We start from the raw sequence: 14,688 nt of genomic DNA on the forward strand, positions 1-14,688 counted from the left end.
TTCTCCCCAGAAAAGGCCAAGAAAAGCTCCACATAGGATAGCACAACTCAGCTGGGAGACCCTCCACATAGGCTAGCACAATCCAGCCCCCTGCGGTAGACCCGGCAGGATGTGAGATCATTTAGAGAAATGGAAATGTTAGCAGTCAACAGTTTCAGTTGAAGCCAGTGCTTCAAGTTCAAGGTAATTCAGAGCTTTACGTTCTCAGCCTTGAGGCTTAAACCTTAGACTGATGTTCAGTTTCTCTGCCAACGTCATGCTGCCAAACTCTATTCCTTCTTAATAGTGTCCCTAACCTACTGCCCTTTAGGTTTTCTGTAGATTAGAGATTCACAAATTGGGTGGGGTTTCTGGTCTTATGCCAAGAGACTGAAATCAGAGATTGGACTAAATGAGGGGGCTGAAGAATGGTGCAGAGAACAGAGTGGAGTGAGCATGGCTTCACTGACCAACCTTGTTCGGAACATTGGATGTGGTTGCTTTGGGCATTGCAGGCAGCTCCCCTGGATAGCTCTTTGTTTGTTTGTTTGTTTGCTTATTTACATGAGGTGATTTCTTAAAAAAAAAAAAAAAAAAGAAAGAAAGAAAGAAAGATTTTATTTATTCATTTGAGAGAGAGAGATCATGAGCAGGGAGGAAGGGTAGAGGGAGAAGCAGACTCCCCACTGAGCAGGGACCCCAATGCAGGACTTGGTCCGATGACCCTAGGATCATGACCTGAGCCAAAGGCAGACGCTTAACCAACTGAGCCACCCAGGAGCCCTACATGAGGTGATTTCTAAAACAGATTATCATACCTTCCTCTCAGAAGGTAGAGCTACACAACTGTGTTTACTTCATATGGTACCCAACTGATGTTCCCTTTTTTATTATCTGCACGAAAGCAAGAATAGACAACTATGGAAAAGGAACACCACGAATAGGAAAATGACCTGAAAAAGAGAAAACCTCATTTGTGAATTTTTTATGTGAGTAGAAGCAAGGAAGAACGACTTTTCTGTGGTGGCATAAAAATAAATAAGTGGCTTAAGCTCAAGAAAATCTCCTAGGATCTCTTTATTTTCTTTAGAATAAAGGGATAAAAATTCTTAGAATACAGATAAGAGGGATGCCTGGGTAGCTCAGTGGTTGAGCGACTGCCTTGAGCTCAGGTCATGATCCTGGGGTCCCGGGATCAAGTCTGGCATCCAACTCCCTGCGGGGAGCCTGCTTCTCCCTCTGCCTATGTCTCTGCCTCTCTCTGTGTGTCTCATGAATAAATAAATACAATCCTAAAAAAAAAAAAAACAGATAAGAGACATAAAAGGTAGTATTTGCTATCCAAAAAATATATATAATAGCTATTTCAGAATAGCTATTATAAACTATTTCAGAGAACAGAAAAGCCAGAACTGTAGCATTCAGCAATTTAGCATAGATTTTATGAGAACAGACATCAGACTCAAGAGATACCCAGGCTTGATTCTGAGCACAGGTGCTTATCACGATGTAAAGTTGGACAATTTCCTTAACCTCTCTGTTTCAGTTTTTTGGTTTTATAAAATGAGTTATAATAATAGAATAGACTTTTATAGGGTAGTTGGGAAAATCATGTGAGGTGATGTTCATAAAATAATTTGCATGAGGCTAATACATAAGAATCACTCAATAAATGTCACTGGTTAGGGGTTGAATTGTGTCCCCTCCAAAATTCATACATCAATGTCCCAATCCCTTGTATCTCAGGACATGATTATATTTGGAGATAGGGCCTTTAAAAAGGCAATTAAGTTAAAATGAGACCATTGGAGTAGGCCCAAATCCAATCGAACTGGTGCTGTTATAAGAAGAGGAAGTTTGGCCACACCAACACCAGGATGCATGCAGACAGAGGAGAGGCCATGTAAGGACACAGCAAGAAGGTCACCATCTGCAAGTCAAGGAGAGAGGCCTCAAGAGAGACACCTTGACCTTGGACTTTTAGCCTCTAGAACTGTGAGAAAATAAGTCTCCAGTTTAAGTCCTTAGCCTGTTTTGTTATGGCAGCACTAGCAAACAAATACATCCTCTATTGTTATGGTTTTTTTGTAAATGCAGATGAAAAGCTGGGGACCCCATTGGGCTGTTAGGGTTAGGGTTTTCCATACCTACAAAGTCTTCCAAACCAAATGTACAGGGGAATCCAAAGTCCACATTCCTTTTCTACCCTGTCACATTGGCCAAGGCACTGCAGAGACCCTCACTATATGACTCGAGGGGTTTCTGGTTTCAGCGCAGGGCATGTATCTCTTTAGAGATCAGCTGACAGTTGCTATGAGTCAACAGCAGGGAAGTCCCTGAGATTCGAAGACCTGCTTCCTTCCCCAGCCCCTAGCTCATTTGGGCATGCTGAGAGCATGTCCCCCAAAATAATGAGGCTCTTCCTTGATTTGTAAATCATCACACTTGCTCCTTTTGAAGGTCAGAAGGTCAGATTCCCACCAAAAGCTGCCACAGATGTGGTTTTAAAATAGTCCCTTCAGAAGCCCACAATTAAAGCCTAATTGCACATCCTTGCCAATTAGTGAAGGAGTTGCCCTTTCTAGTTATGGCAAAGTCCCCAAAATTCCATAGTCTGAAAAAAAAAAGTTGTTTGCTCTTCCCTTCTCTCCCAGCAACCCACTCTTTCTTCAATGGCAGAGACCTCAGGAACCTCTGGCATTATCTGTAACCTTTGAAAAGTTGCTTAACCTCCGATCCTGATGAATGACCTATAGGCTGGTACTAACAACACCTGTCATTTGAAGGATCAAATAAGATCACTCATTCATTCATTCAACCAATATTTATTTATTTTTAAAGATTTTATTTATTTATTCATGAGAGACCCAGAGAAAGAGGCAGAGACATAGGCAGAGGGAGAAGCAGGCTCCATGCAGGGAGCCCCGATACAGGACTCGATTCCAGGACGCTGGGATCATGCCCTGAGCTGAAGGCAGAGGCTAAACCACTGAGCCACCCAGGTGCCTCACAACTGATATTTATTGAGTTACCTACTCTACACTCAATTCTTTCATTCAACAAACATTTACTGAATATTTGCTTCCTAGCAGCCCCATGGGGATAGAGCAATGGGTAATATCTAGGACGTCTCAGCTCCCACCAAGCTTACCTTCTGGGAGGGAGACAAAGAACAAGCGCAGACAAATCAGTGAGATAACTTCCGATGGTGACTTGATAAACAACAATAAATGCAGGAAGGAAATGGGAAATAACAAGGTGCAAATAAGAGGTGGTATGTCCTAGTAGGGTTCTCAGAGGTCTGAATAAGTTGGGACATGGGAGGACCTGGGGAAAGAATGTGTCACCAGAAGTGGCCAAAGGAAACCACAGGGGCAGAGGCTCTGAAAGATGTATTTAAGGAATAGGAAGGAACAGAAGGGCAGAGGAAGTGAGGGGGTAGAGGTCCAGGTGAGACTGGAGAGATGGGCAGAGGCTGGTTCATATAGGATCTTCCAGGACTCAGTGGAAAGCATGGAAAGTTTTTCTGGTCCATACAGACCAAAGAGCTACACCACAGTAACTGAACTTGAGTTAAGGCAGAGAGTGGGTGTTTGAAGATGGGGTCTGAGATCAAGCAGGTCCTCTTTGGCTGGGGTCAGAAGTTCAGATTTAATTCAGGTTGTAACACAGTAGTTCTTTTTTTAAATTTGTGGTTTTTTTTTTTTTAATAATCTCTAAACCCAGCATGGGGCTGGAACCTACAGAGTTGCATACTTTACCAACTGAGCCAGCCAGGAGCCCCACTAATGCATTGGTTCTTAACATTGACTACACACTGAAATCACCTAGGAAGCTTTAAATAAATGCTGATGTCCGGGTTCCACCTTCACCAATTCTGGGGTGCACCCTGGCATTTAGAGTTTTTTTTTTTTCCTGAGAGAGAGAGAGCACACAAGCCAGAGGGAGGGACAGAGCGAGAGGGAGAGAGAGTCTTAAGAAGGGTCCATGCTAGGAGTGGAACTCAATCTCATGATCCTGAGATCGTGACCTTAGCTGAGATCATGACCTGAACTGAAATCCAGAGGCAAACACTTAACGGACTGAGCCACCCAGGCACCCTGGGGATTTTTTAAAGCCCTCCAATGACTCTAATGGCCAGCCAAGGTTGAGAAGCCACTGCAGGAGGCTTTTAAGCAGAATGTGACATGATTTCAATTTTCTTTACGAGAGATACGCTGGCTGCCACCTAAATTCATGATGCTCCCACAGTGGTACCCAGGACATGGTTGATATTTGATGTTTTCTTCCTTCCCTCCTTTCAATCATTCAGAAATTGGGAATTGCTGAACATTGCAGAGAGAGACAGAGAGAGAGAGCCCAACCAGATACCAAGAGGGAAGTATCTCAGCGAATCTGCCTCCAGCTAGTGACTGTTTTTTTACCTTCTTCTGTTCTTGGAGTTGTCCATTTATCTCCCACTTCCAGACCTGGAGCCTCGCCTCCTGTTTTTCAGACCCAAACTTCGCATCATCTTTGACAGCCCTGAGGACCCCTCCACCCAGCACTCCCCCAAGCAGAGTAGCTCCGAGGCACACTCAGAAGCAACTTGGTGAGTTTATTTTGATGAAATACAATAATTATCATGCTTAGCAGCTGTTGCCATTTAAAATAAGAAAAACCTGGGCTTGAATTTAAACTGTTTGGTAAAGCATGTGCCCCGCCAATCTGGTCCAACGAAATCAGACATTATGAAATCCACAGAAAAACTGGAGCTTGTTACAGGAAGTTAAGATGCAAATCATATTTTGTTTCAAATGAGCCCGATGAATGCATAATTTTCCACAAAGAAATACTTTTGTGTCAGGATCCTTCTGCCAAGAATCGAAGTTTTGGGGCTGCAGCTGTTAGCAGTGTCTGATTGTCCATTTCAAACTGCAGGCAGTTCTGCTTTTCTAAGGAGGATTTGGAGCAAAGACAGGAAGAGGACAGAGCTGTGCTCATCAATTGTCTTCCAGAATATTCTCTGTGAGCTCCGCCTATGCTTCCCAGATGATCATACTTAACCCTTAGAATCTGTAGAGACTGATCCCCAAAGGTGAATCAATAGCTATTCCCAACATACTGTTCACCCATAAAGGGATTTTTCCCCCTTTCCTCCAGCACTTCTCTGAGTATTAATTCCATCTGCCAGTAGTCTTTTGATTTCAAGTGGAAGAAACCCAATTCAAATGAAATAAATCACAAAGAAAGGCAGGAGGGGAATTATTTGTTCTTTTACCTGGAAAGTCCAAACATGATCTGCCTTCAGATACCCTGGATGCAGGTAGAGGGCTGGACAGGAGAAGAAATTGGTCTCACACAAGAGAAAGAATTAATGTGCAAAACCACGGACCCTGCATTTGTTATCATGAATTTGCAAGGTACCACTTTTCAAGTTGTGTGATTTTTCTCCAGATGTAGGTGCAGAAATGACTGAGTAAAGAATTTGGACTATTTTGGACGCAGCAGGGATGATAAAAAGATAGAATCAAGAAGTATAAGGGAAATGAGCATTCAGATGACCATCCCTGAAACAGATCTGCATGGAGAAGGGAGCAAAGTAGATCAGACATGGCCCAGTGGACCAGCAGAGAATGTTGCACTGGACATCACTATCGAGCAGAAGGTCAGGTGTTGTAAGAGGAATGGGAACAAAAGTTCTGGAAGGATATGTGATGATGAACACTAAGAGGTATGCTAAGGACAAATCATGTGATAAGTATTTACAACCTCCCGCCCATCCCCACCCCCACTTTCCAAGGAATTTTTTGAATGTCTGATCTGCTGGGATAGGGCTATGGATAAAGATGCGGAACATATGAAAAGTCGTCCACAAGGGCATTTTAGAAAGACAGAGATCCAACTTGAGGCAGAGAAGAAAAAGACAATGGGAGGAGGAAGCAAAGAGGGGGAAGGGGGCAAAGGAGACAATTAAGTAGGCTGGGAGTTTTGAGCAGGATAGAAGGAGCAGAAATAAGGAACAGTCCTAAGATTGAGATTTTGGGGAGAGAGATGATAAAGGCCATTAGGAAGTCTTCTCATATATCCTGTAATGTACCTTTCCCCTCTGACATTGTCTCAAGACCCCTTTAATAAAAACTCAGAGTATTTTTCATGGCTCTTTGGAGATGTAGCATTTTTTTATTTGTGATACCAGGCTAAGATTTGAGAAAACATGGGTTTCCTGTATTTGGGGTCAGATTGCAAGCTTTGAGATTTTTAACATAGAACCTATGTGACCCCAGGCTGGAGCTGTGGAAAAGGGCTGCAGTGAGGTGGAGGTAAAAATCAAAAGAATCAAGGTCAAAGGAATTTTAAACTAGAATTCCAGATGAACAATGCAGGTGACTGTCAGTATTTGACTTGAACATGAAGACAGTGGGGCAGGTCCCAAAGTCTTCAATGAACAAAGTGGAGGATCTAGGAGGCAAGTGAGTGACAGCAATGAGATGGAGGATGTAGTATAATCAGATGGCAGGAGCGGGGACATTTAAACACCATGGAGAGAGCACTAGGGAAAGGCTCCAACAACCCCCCACCCTTCGCACCCAGAATTAACAGGGTGTACTTAATGACCAACCAATATTTGCAAGAGCCACAAGGGGAAGTGATATCCTGGAAAGAGAGTCATTTGCAGTGAAAACAGGTTCATGGAGTTGTGGAAGATGTCTTCCTTGGAACTGAGCACAGGGTGAAGAGTTAGGATGGAAGGGAGTGATGGGGAATTTGGATCAGCAAAGCAGAATTAGAGAGTTGGCTTTTCACATGGTTGGCTCTTTCTCAGTACGCAGTTTACCTCCTTGACCCTGCTGCCTAAAGGAGCCCTGCCTCCCCAGGTGCTATACAGCATTTCTCCCTTTATATTTTCTTCCTATTACTTAATATTGAATGAATGAATAAATGAATGGTCTGGCTCCCCAGTCAGCAGCCTCCATCTCCACTGAACTGTAAACTCCATGAAAATAGGGAGCTTGCCTATTTATTCACTGCCTTATCCCCAGTGCCTGGCACTTGGTAAACACTCAATAAATATATGTTAAATCAGTTAGTTAATGAATGGATGAATGAGTGGCAGCCCTATGAGGTTGAGAGGATAGAAGAGCACAGATGTCCACAAAGCTCTCACATTTGGTGTAGTGCCCTAGGATGAAGGGGTGTATACCTGGTGTGCCCGGAGTCTCCCTCTTGACTCCTGGGGACAGGTCTCTCCTGGCCTTGTTGCTGTGTCCTGGGAAGTAAATCTTAAGGAGAGATACTTGCTTAAATCCACAGTCGTGCATTGGGATTTGTTAGCTCCAAGTTCTAGCCTAAAAATACTCCTCTCTGATATCAAGGACAAAATTTATAAACATGAAAGTGGTTATTATGGTTTAATCACAGGCTTGGTGGTAGTGACTCTTGGCAATCTCTCTGGGGTATTAACAAGAACAGAGTAAATATGTCATGTAGGCAGTATTTTTAGTCTCACCCACCCTTCCAACCCAAATGGGAACATCCCTGCAGAAGATCCTTGTGACTCCCTGAGCCCCACCCCAGCCCTTGCGGCCCAGAAAACATAGTCATGGGGGCTATGGTGGCAGCCACCAAACAGAATGAGGAAGACAGGTGAGTGGCTTTGCCTGAGGAAGGCAGCTCACTCCTTGTCAAATGGGCACCTGAGTCCCGGCCCCCGGGTCAGCAATCAACCTATGCTTCCTAATTTCTGTGGCCAACTCCCACACCTGTACCCCAGAATGAGGCTTGGCTGAAAGTCAAATGTGTCCCGTGGGAATGAGAAGGCCTATTCTGTGAACTTCTTCCCCAGGATTGACAGCTTCAAAAAAAAATTGACAGATAATCCCCAACTGAGCCACAAATCCAACCAAAAGAGTTTCCCAAATTACATCTTTTCTGAAGGTTTTGAACATGAAGTTTACACTCCATTCTGAAGTTGGGCTCCACAGCAGGCACCACACAGACATTAGACAGGTTGTTGTCGGAGTCAACAACCGGGATTAGACCTTCTCTCCCCACCCCCTTGCAAGGCAGGTGGGATTCTGAACCTGGCCGGCTCTCTCCAGAGCCCAGGCCCTTACACAAGATGGGGTTCTATCTGAGCAGCCCATCTACTCTCCCCAGGAGTTTATGTTGTATGGAAGATGTTGTTTTGGGCTCTACGGCAATATTGACCTCACTTCTGTTTGCTTTTATTGGGAACACACTCCTCTCACTTGAAGAACATAGGGTTCAATGGGGCTGACTCTGGCTTCAGCTCCAGAGGTGGCCTATGACCAGCCCTGACCTACCGTTTCCCTAGCCCCAGAGCGATCAGTAGGATTGGTCCTGGGATGGCCCTATGGTTCTAAAAGAGACCATACAGATCCCTGAGGCCACCAGCTTTACTGATTTGCTGTAAGGTTTTGCTGGGAGACACTTACCTCTGTGGGTGTCTGTTTATAAATATTACACATCATCAAAGCTACTCACCCTGTGACCAGGGCCGTATCAGCATCACCTATAAGTTTGATAGAGATGCAGATTCTTAGGCCCTACCCAGACCATCTCTATCTGAATTTCTAGGGGAGGTGACCAGAAATGATATGCTTTAGAGAATCCTCCAAGAGAGTCTGATGCTCACTGAAGTTTGGGAAGCATTGGATAAGTCAGTTTCTGAGTCTATGCATTTGTCAACCATTTATAAAGAAAATCAGGAAAAATAGATAAGGAGGGGCGCCTGGGGGGCTCAGTTGGTGGAGCGTCTGACTTTGGCTCAGGTCACGATCCCAGGGTCCTGGGATGGAGCCCCAAATAGGGCTCCCCATTCAGCAGGGAGTCTGCTTCACCCTCTGCCCCTCCCCTTCCCCATACTTGCTCAATCTCTCTCTCAAATAAATGAATAAATTTTTTAAGTATATATATATTTTTTTTTTTTTTTAAAAAAAACACACAGATAAGGAAAGCTCCATCATCATCCATCATTCTGTCTCCCTCTTTTTTTTTTTTTTCTCCCTTCCAATTTTGGTTACTACCATCTTCTACTCTCCTCACAGAGGCCCTCCCACGCCACTCCGGGGCAGCAGGAAGTGTGTGGAGAGCCTCATGCCCTTTCTGCGTTGCTGCCACCAAGCCAGCATTCCTACGCTCTGGCTGTCACAGCATGCCAGCACCCCCGATAGATGGAGAATGCAAGCAGGAGTCACATCTGCTAGTTCACAGCTCTCTCCTTGGCTCCTACAACAGTGCCTGGCGTCTGGCTGGCCCCCAGTAAGTATTTGCTGAGTGAATGACCATGAGGTCTGCTTCGCCAAGGCCCCTGGGGTGCGACAGAGTAATTCCCAGACCTGTCTTGGAGTCTGTATTAGCCTGCCTGGGCTGCTATAACAAAAATTGATAGACTACATGGCTCAAACAATAGAAATTTATTTTCCCACCGTTTTGGAGGCTAGGAAGCCCAAAGTCAAGGTCCAGCAGGCTCAATTTCTGGTGAGGGGTCTTCCTGGGGCGAAGACAGTCACTGCTTGCTATTTTCTCACATGGCTTTTTCTCCGTTTGTGTACATGTTGACAGAGGAAGCAAGTTCTTCAGGGTCTCTCTTTTTTTTTTTTAAGATTTTATTTATTTATTCATGAGAGACACAGAGAGAGAGAGAGAGAGGCAAAGACACAGACAGAGGGAGAAGCAGGCTCCGTGCAGGAAGCCTGACGTGGGACTTGATTCCGGGTCTCCAGGATCACACCCTGGGCTGCAGGCGGCGCTAAACTGCTGCGCCACCGGGGCTGCCCTCCAGTGTCTCTTCTTATGACATGAATCTTACTGGATCAGACCCCTGCCCTTATGATCTCATTTAACCTTATACTATGTTTTTATTAATTTTTAATTTTTTTTCTTTTTTCCCCATTTTTTACTTCCTTTTTCTTCTTTTTTTCCTCCCTTGTCATCTAACCTTAATTACTTCCTTATTACAAATGTAGCCATACTGGGATTAGGACTCCAGCATGCAAATTTCAGGAAGGGCATGAGCATTCGGTCTCTAACAGAATCCTATTAATTTCCCTATTCCACCTCAAAAGCCCACACCTCTGCCTCATTCTGCTGTTCTCTTCTTCCCTTCACCTCTGCCCCAGAACAAGGCAGTTTTATCTTCTTTACAGCAGGAAAATTGAGTAAGCAAATCAACTTCTAAACTACAGTATAGACTGTGATCTCAGCCCAGGAATCTCAAATGCCAGAAGGGAGCTGTGACCCTGTCCCTCAAGGCAACAGGTGCTTTTTTTTCTGGTTGTCCAGATGGAAGAGGCTGAGGGGGAGCTACAAGAGGGGGAAGAAACATCAGAGCAGAATAGTACCCCTGTATATAAATAATCAAAATATAAAATGTGGAATAAGCAGTGGAAGTAGATGATTTTTATCCATGTAAGTTAGGAGGAAAAAACAAAGAAAACGAAATTTAAAATGAGAATGATCATGCTATGTAAAAGCAAAAACAATCTGCAGAACATCAAGAATGGTGTGATCTCATTTTTATTAAAATAAATGAATATGTGAGCAGTAATACATTTATGTGATATATCGGTTTAGAGGAAAAAAAAACAAAACCTGAATGGAGCAGATACTCAACCGTTCACAGTGGATACCTCTAGGGAATGTAATTAGAGAGGGAGGATTTTTACTTTTTATTTTATACACATCTGCATTTAAATAAGTCTATTAAATGTTGCATGTGAATAATGGAATGCTAAAATGGGATGAGAGAGACAATGGAAAGAAAAGACTCCACACCTAAGATACAATGATTCTTTTATTAAGATTCCAGTAAAACAAGGCTGAGATTTTTTAAAAGGCAAGGACAGACATGGTTTGAGATAAAAGAATGAAAATCAATGTGAAGAAATTATAACAATCACACATGCAAAGTTAAAAAAGAAGAAGAAGGAAAAGAGACATCTTACAAAAAGTTAAAGATGTAACAATGAGGAAAGCAGTATAATCTACATTGAAAAAAAAATGTGTAGGAGAAAAAAAAAAAAAAACAACCAAAGACCAAAGGTGAGAGGCATAGAAGGCCAAGGAAGAAATTGCTAGAAGTAACTAAGGGTAGGAGGGCTTGGATGGCTCAGGTCATGATCTCAGGGTCTTGGGATCAAGCCATGAGTGGGGCTCCCTCCTCAGTGGGGAGTCTGCTTCTCCCTCTCCCTCCGCCTATCTGCCTCTCTACCCCACTCATTTCTCTAAAATAAGTAAATAAAATCCTAAAAAAAAAAAAAAAAAAAAAGAATCAGCTAAGGGTTGAAGCTTTGTTGTCATGAATTTTGTCTGGCTTTCCTACTGACCCATCTCCTGCCAGGATTACTTTGTCCCAAAACACCCTCAGCCCCTTCTACCTCCACCTCACAATCTCTGAGTTTCCAAATTCTGTCTCCTGTTGACTTGTTGAGCACCTCCTTGTGAACACACGATGTGGCTCCTAAATCAACAACAACGAAAAAAGGGGGTTGAGCTAGTGGATCCTGAGCCAGAGAAGATGCACTTCTGTCCTTTGCAGTCTTAGCTCTCAGAGGAAATGAGCACTCACCCTCCCTGGGGCAAAGCAGAATGAGTTGAAATCCCAGGCAAATGACCTTTCTGCACTTCCATTTTTGTAAAGTAGGGGAAGTAAGAACCTACCTCTTAGAACAGTTAGGAGAACTGAACACACAAAGAGCATTAGAAACCACTCACATAAGACCAATGCTCTCCTTTTGTAAAGAGTAGAATATGGTTTGAAGATTTCTCCACCAGCACACAGCAAGAATGTAGAGAGTTTATATTGAACTCTATGTCCTCTCTCTCCAGGGATTTTTTTCATTATGCTAGCTTGGTTTGGGGATTACATTTTGTGTTTGTTTGATGTCCTCACGGGACGTTTTTGGTTATACGCCTTCAGAGTTTCCAAGGAGCAGAGCTTTTCAGAGAGAGGCTGTCACTTGTGCCCCAAAAGTATACACAGTAGGATCAGCTGAGCCCCTTGATGCCAGGACAGAAGTTCAGCTTTCATTCAAAGGGCTTTTCTGGGGGCACCTGGGTGGCTCAGTGGTTGAGTGTCTGCCTTTGGCTCATGTCATGATCCCGGGGTTCTGGGATCAAGTCCTGTATTAGGCTCCTCGCAGGGAGCCTGCTTCTCCCTCTGCCTATGTTCTGCCTTTCTCTCTGTGTCTCTCATGAATAAATAAATAAAATATTTTTTAAAAGACAACAACAACAACAAAAAAGACAACAAGAACAACAACAACAACAAAAAAGACAAAAACAAAGGGCTTTTCCAACATTAAAGAGAGGAAGACTCATGTGTCCTCCCCTGGGGAGGAGAGAGCACCTCACCTTTCATTTTGCTGTCATCCCTGTTGCCATATTGGAAGACAGATTCAAAGGTTAGAAGGGCAATGTAATAGAGCTGTCTTTTTGTAAAATGAGTTGAAATGATATTTTTGGCATATTGGGTTGCCAAAAATGGACCAAATAGCCATTAAGCAATCAGGAACTGCCACCTGCCTACCCATGGCCGCTAGAAACCCTCTTCATGCCTGGCCTTACAGCCAAGAATGGAATTAACATGGAAGAAAGCGGAGCCAAGAGATGGAGAGTGTGAGATGCTGGAGATGGAGAGCGTGAGAAACTTGATGATGTCCCTTCTGAGTCACCAGAGCCAGATACTACTGAACTCTTCCATTACATGAGCCCGTATCTTGCTTTGAAGCCATTTTGCTTGGTACCTGCCTGTTTCATAGAAAAGGTATTATAAATATACCTACCCTTTGCCAACTCTTCCTGAAAGGTTTTCAGGGTAAATTTCCCTGCCTCACCAGTGCCTTCCCCATCCAATACCCAATGTCTCATCTTAGAGATAAATGGGGATAAAATCCCAGTGGTTTCCAGCATCATCTTTGGGGGTATCCTAAAGGCCAGCAGGGTCATCAGGTCATCATGGTACCATTCAGCTATTGATTTACCAACCATAATGAGAAGGGGACTTCAGGTGCTAGGAGTAGTTAGCTATTGCATTAGAATTTAAATAATGGTAGGCAAAGTCTCCAAAATATAATTGGCCAGGCAGGGGTCCACCTTCACAGGTTGTTCCTCATCCAATGGATGGTTAGCACCATCTGTCAAATGACAGGATACTTCCTTCTTTATTTTTTTATTTTTTTTATTTTTTTAAAGATTTTATTTATTTATTCATGAGAGACGGGGGGGGGGGGGCAGAGACACAGGCAGAGGGAGAAGCAGGCTCCATGCAGGGAGCCCGACGTGGGACTTGATCCTGGATCTCCAGGATCACACCCTGGCCTGAAGGCGGTGCTAAACCGCTGGGCCACTGGGGCTGCCCCATTTATTTTTTTTTTTAATATTTTATTTATTTATTTGGGAGAGAGAGAGTGAGCTGGGGGAGGAGCAGAGGGAAAGGGAGAAGCAGACTCTCCGCTGAGCAGGGAGACTAGTGCAGGGCTCCATCCCAGGGTACTGGGATCATGACCTGAGCTGAAGGCAGACTGAGCCACCCAGGCACTCAAGACACTTCCCTCTTGTGTGTCTCTAAGAGTTCTCAAAATGAGCCAGGTCTCTCACGGAAGATAGGCTTCCTCATGCAGCCTGGGAGTCACTTTGCACCAGCTCTAGCCCCCTTCATTCCCTGTGTCTTTGTTGTCATTGCTTGGCCAGCACAAGCCCTAGTACATGGTACTGTTGACAGAGTGCTCAGCCATCTGTGCAGTGGCCTGCCCACTCTTCACCACCATGCCACTCTCTTTGGTGCATGGCCACTTACATGTCTTGCTATTTTCCATGGCCTCTGTGGTTCTCCATTACCTGTATCTCTCTCTGGCTGGTAGGAAAATGCCTGTTCCTCCAACATCCAGACTTTTCCAAGATGGGTCATCTTCACTGAGAGGTTCAGGCTCTTGATGGCATCCTTATTCCAATTTACTGTCCAATGCCTCTGGAAGATCCCCCCATTATGGTGACTCAGGCCACAGGTGAGGCAGTTCCTCTAATTCCACCAGGCCTTTCCTTCTCAGACAGCATGAGCCTCTAGCCTGGCCTACACCCAGAATCCCTGCTCCCTCAACTTCCTGACCCTCTCACAGAGCCCAGACCCTAAAAAATTGTGCCTCTCTGAATCTGGAGATGGATGTTGGGGAGGAAAAAAATTTTTTCTACCCTGCAAAGACTCTTCTGGCTGGTCTACAAATTAAATCAACATAAGAGTAGACTAAAAGGAGAAAATAAAATTTAATTTTGTACACACAGGAACCTCACATCCATGAGAGGTTCAAAGACAGAGAGGTAAAATGAGATATATCTGCCATCCTGAGCCTGGGACTTCAAAGGGGAAGAGGGTTATTTACAGGGCAATAAGAAGAGCTGATGTTTGGTAATTAGATGTTTGCCCTGTGATACAGATGGGTCACTCAAATAAAATTTATCTCCAGTAATAACTCTTACTCTGGGAAAGACTCCCAATTTGGATTCTCCTAGGTGGTTAAGGGAAGGGCAAAAATTTCTCTTGAGCCTACAGAGTCTCAATTTGCTTTCAGCTCAAAATAGTCCACATGCCAAAGTGGCATATTTTGGAGAGACTTATCTTGCACCTCTTCATTGTTTAGGAGTCTCTGTTGCCCCTTCTTCCAAGCAAGTATCTATCAGATACACTCCAAGTTCCTTAGACATGTCTGA

The 14,688-nt window shown here is 44.0% G+C and overlaps 1 long non-coding RNA gene across 3 annotated transcripts in view; it reads left to right on the forward strand.

The window, feature by feature from the left end:
- Positions 1-4,139: 4,139 nt before the first annotated feature.
- Positions 4,140-14,688, forward strand: part of LOC140637644 (uncharacterized) — a 29,844-nt gene continuing 19,295 nt past the window's right edge. For 2 of the 3 annotated variants that reach the window (XR_012034710.1, XR_012034711.1), the window contains exons 1-3: positions 4,140-4,570; positions 5,416-5,692; positions 9,030-9,243. This is a non-coding gene — a long non-coding RNA (uncharacterized lncRNA). The remainder of the gene's footprint in view (positions 4,571-5,415; positions 5,693-9,029; positions 9,244-14,688) is intronic. The other variant, XR_012034712.1, reaches the window with a different exon arrangement.

Source organism: Canis lupus, chromosome 8 (assembly GCF_048164855.1).
Source record: "Canis lupus baileyi chromosome 8, mCanLup2.hap1, whole genome shotgun sequence".
NCBI lineage: Eukaryota > Metazoa > Chordata > Mammalia > Carnivora > Canidae > Canis > Canis lupus.